The following is a 7,223-nucleotide window of genomic DNA, read 5'->3' on the forward strand; positions in this document are numbered from 1 at the left end:
TTCATCCTGGATCAGGCTGTGCCAAGGTGGAATTTTAACACCATTACACACCATCTCATCCTGCACTTTCTACTTTGGCTTCGGACCAGACCTTTCCCACTTGTAAAAAAGAAAATATCGTCCAGTTGAACCGCTTTTTCTTTGATTATTCACATACTCCGACAGTCATTGCATCTTAAAACAACAGCATTTCTTTTTTAACTTTCTCCATTAATATTGAAAGTAAACATAAGCAGCATGTCTAGCTCGTCTTTGGTCTACGTTGCCCCGACTGTGTTGCTAACTAAAGCAGCAGTGGTGGACGCTCTCATTATTAAACCCATTGTTGGGCTGCATAAGTACTGTAACATTTGTAATTATGAGTGTGGTGGAGCAGTGGTCGTTGTTAGAGAAAGTTCCGTGTGCTGCCTAAAAGAAACCAGTGGCTTCTTCTTTTCATTTTTTTACAGTATGTATGCGAATTGTGCCATTGGATGTACCAACCAGTCACCCCTCACTCATTGAATCACATTGAAAATGCCACAAACTGAATAGCTGGATGTTATATTTTCATTCTGCATTGGATTTGTTTATTTTGCACGCAATGCGGAATATCTGCGAATAGACTGCATCAACGGTGCACAATTGCGCACGTGTCCATTTTAGAGGGAACACTGGCTGACATCTTTTTTTTTTGGGGGGGGGGGGCATGCCGTCCCACGATCGACCAAGACTACCTCGTGACGCATTGAGCACCCCAGCTTTAGTGAATTATCACCCCACGGATTGATTCTAGAATTGCATTTCAGTGACTCCATGCTTCACTTTTTAGCCACAGGTAGATATGAAACTAAAATTACAGTATACCAGGGTGCCTTGAGATATGAGTTTGATATGATTCCTGATGTAACTACAAAAACGTCTATCTGGACTCATCTTTCCCCGTTGAAATGAATGGAAAAGCCATTAATCTGTTTCTTTTATCCCCCCCAAATTTTTTGCAATGTTTTAATAAGGAATATAGCCTTCTATAATATGGTAATTTTTTGGAAAACATGTAGTAAAAGTGTACTTAAATTGATTAATTAAATTACATGTAAAAATTTTTTTTAACAAATTCATTAACGAATTCATTGTGGCTTCTTCTGGTGTGTGACTTGGCCACTCCGCGACCGGATAGTACAGTCATGTGGACACAAACAAAGAGTTTCACAACTACGGTGTGTGATTCAGTAAACGGGAGTTATATTGTTGTTTGTTTTTTTTGCAGAGGATAAAGAATACGCCCCTGTTATTATTGTTTATTACCAGTTTACATGTGTACAGTTGTACATGTGATCACTGTTGACAGAACAACTTCAGAGAGAGAAATTGTTGCATTTCCTTTTTGCGACCGTGTTTCAAATGATCTTAAATAATAATCTTTAAATAATCTTAAATACTCACTGAAATAAATGCAGTGATGTTGCCCGCATTTGTACACTTAAAATGAAAACGCTTGCTCGGTTCCTCCTCTCACGCAACCCGAATGACAACAAGTGTAAAAAAAAAATGAAAAAATTCTCATCTTTTTTTAAATTTTAATCAACATCGGAGGTCGACCAGCGTCATGTAACAGATTGTTTGCAACCTTATCGTTTGCGTTGTTTCTTAATTGCAATTAGACGTGTTTAAAGTGTCATTTTACTCTTGTTGAGGCAATGTTAATGTATTTACGCGTGGCAGGATTTCATAAATAAACTGGCAGTTTTAACACGAGCAAACGTGAATCACTTGCAAAAAGTAAGTCGTGGTCTGAGGCCGTTTATTTGATTTTTACCGGCTCAAATGACCTGCGTGGCTTTATATCATCTTTTGTTTGGCAGTCTCATTTTGCTGGAAGTTTGAAAACAGACATAATAATTAGCAAGCCACACAATGACAAATTATTAGTTCCACTTGCAAAATCGAAGAGACACGATAGCCGGATCAACAATGACGTCTTTAAGATTGTATTAACACTCTATTTTAAGTGAGACTGTCTGAATGGTGAAATTATGTTTTTTAATATGATCGTGCTTTGTGGTTACAGCGGCGTTACATCTTACTCAGAGTTGCTCCAAGTATTCTTTCACATTATATCAGCCAAATTTTTGCCGTTCCAATAAAAATTGACCACAAAGTAGGGGAATAACGCTGACTTTCTTTCTTGATTCTTTTTTTTTTTTTTAAGTTTGTTTCCCCTGCTGCCCTTCACAGACTGCACAAACTGAAAAAACTTGAATCCACGTATCTATCTACGTGTACCTTTTTAAAATTACATTATAATAAGTAATAAACCTATTTGAAGGAACATTATACAGTGAAGAAAATAAGTATTTGAACACCCTGCACTATTGCAAGTTCTCCCACTTAGAAATCATGGAGGGGTCTGAAATTTTCATCGAAGGTGCATGTCCACTGCAAGAGAGAGCTAATCTAAAAAGAAAAATCCAGAAATCACATTGTATATATTTTTTTAATGATTTATTTGTGTGATCCAGCTGAAAATAAGTATTTGGACACCTGTCTATCAGCTAGAATTCTGACTGTCAAAGAGTTGTTTGTCCGCCTTCAAAAGTCCACTCAAAACTCAAAAGTTCCCAAAAAAAAATTGGAAAAAAAATTAAAAACTCCATGGATTATCCTGAATGAGATGCACCTCTGTGAGGTCGTTAGCCGCATAAAGACACGCGTCCACCCCATACAATCAGTAAAACTCTAACTTGAAACATGGCCAAGACCAAAATCGTACAAATCCACCCGGCTGGAAAGGCCCACGGGGAAATTGCCAAGCAGCTTGGTGGAAAAAGGTCCACTGTTGGAGCAATCGTTAGAAAATGGAAGAAGCTAAACATGAGGGTCAATCTCAATCGGAGTGGAGCCCCATGCAAGGTATCACCTCGTGGGGTCTCAATAATCCTTGGAAAGGTGAGGAATCAGCCCAGGACTGCATGACAGGACTTGGTCAGTGACCTGAAAAGAGCTGGGACCACCGTTTCCAAGGTGACTGTTGGTAACACACTAAGACGTCACGGTTTGAAATCATGCATGGCACGGAAGGTTCCCCTGCTTAAACCAGTTCCATCCCAAGAACACCGTCCGCATGAGGATGGTAGCCTCATGCTTTGAAGGTATTTGACTGCACATGGGACAGGACGGCTGCACTGTATTAAGGAGAGGATGACCACGGTATTGTGAGATTTTGGGGAACAACCTCTTTCCCTCGGTCTTTCAACGTGACAATGACCCGAAGCACGCAGCCAGGAAAACCAAGGAGTGGCTCCGTAAGAAGTATATCAAGGTTCTGGCGTGGCCTAGCCAGTCTCCTGACCTAAACTCAATAGAAAATCTTCGGAGGGAGCTAAAACTCAGTGTTTATCAGTGACAACCAAGAAACCTGTCTGATCTAGAGAAGATCTGTGTGGAGGAGTGGGCCAAAATCCCTCCTGCAGTGTGTGCAAACCTGGTGAACAGGTGAAGAGGAAACATTTGACCTCTGCATTTGCAAACAGAAGCTACCGTACCAAATATTAACGTTGCTTTTCTCAGGTGTTCAAATACTTATCTGCAGCTGTATCACACAAATAAATCATTAAAAAATGATGTATGTTGATTTCTGGATTTTTCTTTTTCGACTATCTCTCTCCCAGTGGACATGCGCCTACGATGAAAATTTCAGACCCCTCCATGATTTCTAAGTGGGAGAACTTGCAATATAGCAGGGTATTCAAATACTTATTTTCTTCGCTGTATGCTGCCGTATTATTGTTATAAGTAAGGATACTACTTTCAAAGAAAATCAATAAATCAATTTGTGGGGGTTACGGTTTAATATGTCCAAATCGCATTGTCATGAGTGCTGAATTTTTGAGGCGACTAGGATGACTCACCGCTTTGTTTTGCGGACTGTGTCATTTAAAACCAATATTGTTAAATCTTTGTAAATGACTCAGAGTAGCCTATGTTTGTTATTCAAAGAGTGCTTCATTAAGGGAATGATCCGAAATCAAACCGGAGGGGCTCGCTGTCACGAGCATTTAGTTTACCGCCGTAACTTTTCTGTTTGATACAAAATGCTTCCAGATGATCGTCTCCGCGTCGTTTTGAGCGGCTGCTTTCGCCTCCCACTATTGCGCCTCTTTCTCGAACGTCTTCTCGCTACATCTTCTCCAGTCAGCGGCCTTGCAACTTGTTCCACGCAAAGCACCCCCCCCCCCCCCATTCAGGCCCCACTCGCACATGCTTTTCAAAACAGACCAACATATATCCTGCTGTTAGTACGCTGTAGCTAATTTACGTGGCGTATTCAACGACCATAAAACACTGGGGGGTTTCAAACCGCGGGGTGCAGTGTTAATAAGACTTGTGAAGTTCAAACGCATAAAGACTAACTATATGGACTTGAAAAGGGATGTACAAGTGGCTTCACTCAGCTAAATGGGCCACTTAATGAGGCTGGTATGAAGCTGGCTAGCGTGGGTGGGTCGTGTGAAAATGTGGGACACGACTGTTTTACGCAGTGTTGCCCGGGCTGCGTGACTGTGTGTAAAGTTGTAAGCCAGACTCAACAAACATTTTGTAACAAATGACGCCATTAGTCGTTAGCGCTCATCGTTTAACCAAATGCAGCTTAATTATTGGGAGAAACTATACTTCAGTTTCTAGAAGATTTTTACCGTCACATGTTCTTGGGGTTCTTCTGCAATGGCAACACTCGTGAACAAATATACTATAACATGTCATTCAACCGCGGTACAGCAATAGAGTAATATGCGCAACCTACTTCTTCTTCTTTTCCTTTCGGCTTGTCCTGATTAGGGGTCGCCACAGCGTGTCATCTTTTTCCATCTAAGCCTATCTTATGCATCTTCCTCTCTAACACCCACTGTCCTCATGTCCTCCCTCACCACATCCATAAACCTTTTCTTTGGTCTTCTTCTCGCTCTTTTGCCTGGCGGCTCCATCCTCAGACTCTCTCTTCTCTGGACATGTCCAAACCATCGAAGTCTGCTCTCTCTAACCTTGTCTCCAAAACATGCAACTTTAGCTGTCCTTCCAATGAGCTCATTCCTAACCGTATCCAACCTGCTCACTCCGAGCGAGAACCGCAGCATCTTCATTTCTGCAACCTCCTGTCCTGCTTCCTGTTGTCCCTTCAGGGCCACCGTCTCTCATCCGTACATCATGGCCGCCCTCACCACTATTTTTTTTAAACTTTTGCCCTTCATCCTAGCGGAGACTCTTCTGTCACATAGAACACCAGACACCTTCCGCCAACTGTTCCACGCCGCTTGGACCCATTTCTTCACTTCCTTACCACACTCACCATTGCTCTGGATTGTTGACCCCAAGTATTTGAAGTCGTCCACCTTCGCTATCTCTTCTTCCTGGAGCTTCACTCCTCCTCCTCCGCCCCTCACATTCACACACATACATTCTGTCTTACTTCGGCTAATCTTCATTCCTCTCCTTTCCAGTGCGTGCCTCCACCTTTCTAATTGTTCCTCCGCCTGCTCCCTGCTTTCACTGCAGATCACAATATCATCTGCGAACATCATGGTCCAAGGGGAATCCAGTCTAACCTCGTCTGCCAGCCTATCCATTACCACTGCAAACAGGAAGGGGCTCAGAGCAGATCCCTGATGCTGTCCCACCTCCACCTTCAATTCTTCTGACACACCTACGTCACATCTCGCCGGTGTTCTGCTGCCCTAATACACGTCCTGTACTATTCTAACATATTTCTCCGCCATACCAGACTTACGCATGCAGTACCACAGTTCCTCTCCTCTATCATAGCCTTTCGCTAGGTCTACAAAGACATAATGACACAATGTAGCTCCTTCTGACCTTCTCTGTACTTTTCCACGAGCATCCTTGTTCAGGCTTCATTTGTATTAATGTAAAATATCATATTTGTATAAATGATATGCATGCATGTATTTAACGCTTTTCTGAAGACACCAGCCATAAAGAAAACAACACTTTAGCAAGATCGACTGGAAAATACCACGGCGTCAACCCGTAATCATCCTCGTTAGTGGAGCATAGATTGGAAGTCTGCTAACCAGTTTTCTGGGTTTGGGCATGTGACGTTCGGCATCTAGTGGACTGTGTGACTTAGGATCAAAGAATGAATGATTTTATTCTTCTGGAGTGGGTACTGTAAGTCTTCTTCTGTACCGCGAAAGTTTAAAAGTGTTGCGCGAGGTAAATTGTTTGGGAGAAGATTCAACGGCGGCTGGAATGTACATGTTGACGTATTTCTGTGAAAAACAGCAACACCTTATGTTTGGGTCCAAAAGAAAAATACTCACATCTGTGTGTTTTCCGCTAAACTGGTATCATCTGTTTCATGCAATGCATTATTTATAAGGCAAGGTCAGTTTTGACTCAGATTTTCCTTGGAAGTTCTATATTGTATATCACCAGCCATAAAAGTCCTCAGAAATTGCCAGTTTACCCAAGGTTATAAATGTTTTAGAGACCATCAGAAACCTGATTGGAGTCCCATTAAGCTTCTGGCGATACCATGACATCATTCCTACTGATTTTATGTAGATAACCTCACTTATGATCATCTTACAGGAAAAGTCTGGATTTGGGAACTGCTCAGTGTTAAGGTGGGGGCCACGCCGAGGCAGTCAAACTAGCTCAACTTGGTGGCGGTCCCAAGTCCAGATAAAGTCAAAGAAAGACATCTGTCTGTAAAACCAGGTCCAAAAACTTTTATGGACTGACCCTAAAACCACTGAGGGAGAAAGAATTAAGCAGAACAACTGCCCCAAGCAGGAACATTTGGAGAATGCTTATCCAAAACCATAACCCTGAACAGGAAGAAGATTAATAGAGAAACTAGAGGTTCCTGGAAAACCACTGATCACACTTGAACTTCGTGATATTTTTTGACATCGTCCCAAAAATGTGGTAATGCTTCTGGCGACTTTATTGCAAAACAATAAAAATCAATGCAACCGCTGAGGTTAAAGAAAATCTGCGTGACTCTATCAGAATCATCTTTATTTGCCAAGTACATCAAAAATAAACGAGGAATTTGTCTCTGGTCGTTGGAGGTGCTCTGGTTTGGCAGCAGTAAATTGGGAAAAAAATACTTTTCAGACATTAAATACAACAAACACGGTAACTGAGCAATAAACGAACAGCTATAATGTAATAATTCTGGTAAATGTGGGTTTATGTGCGTAAAATTATGGCGAGTGCTC

This window comes from Syngnathoides biaculeatus, chromosome 3 (assembly GCF_019802595.1).
Source record: "Syngnathoides biaculeatus isolate LvHL_M chromosome 3, ASM1980259v1, whole genome shotgun sequence".
Taxonomy (NCBI): domain Eukaryota; kingdom Metazoa; phylum Chordata; class Actinopteri; order Syngnathiformes; family Syngnathidae; genus Syngnathoides; species Syngnathoides biaculeatus.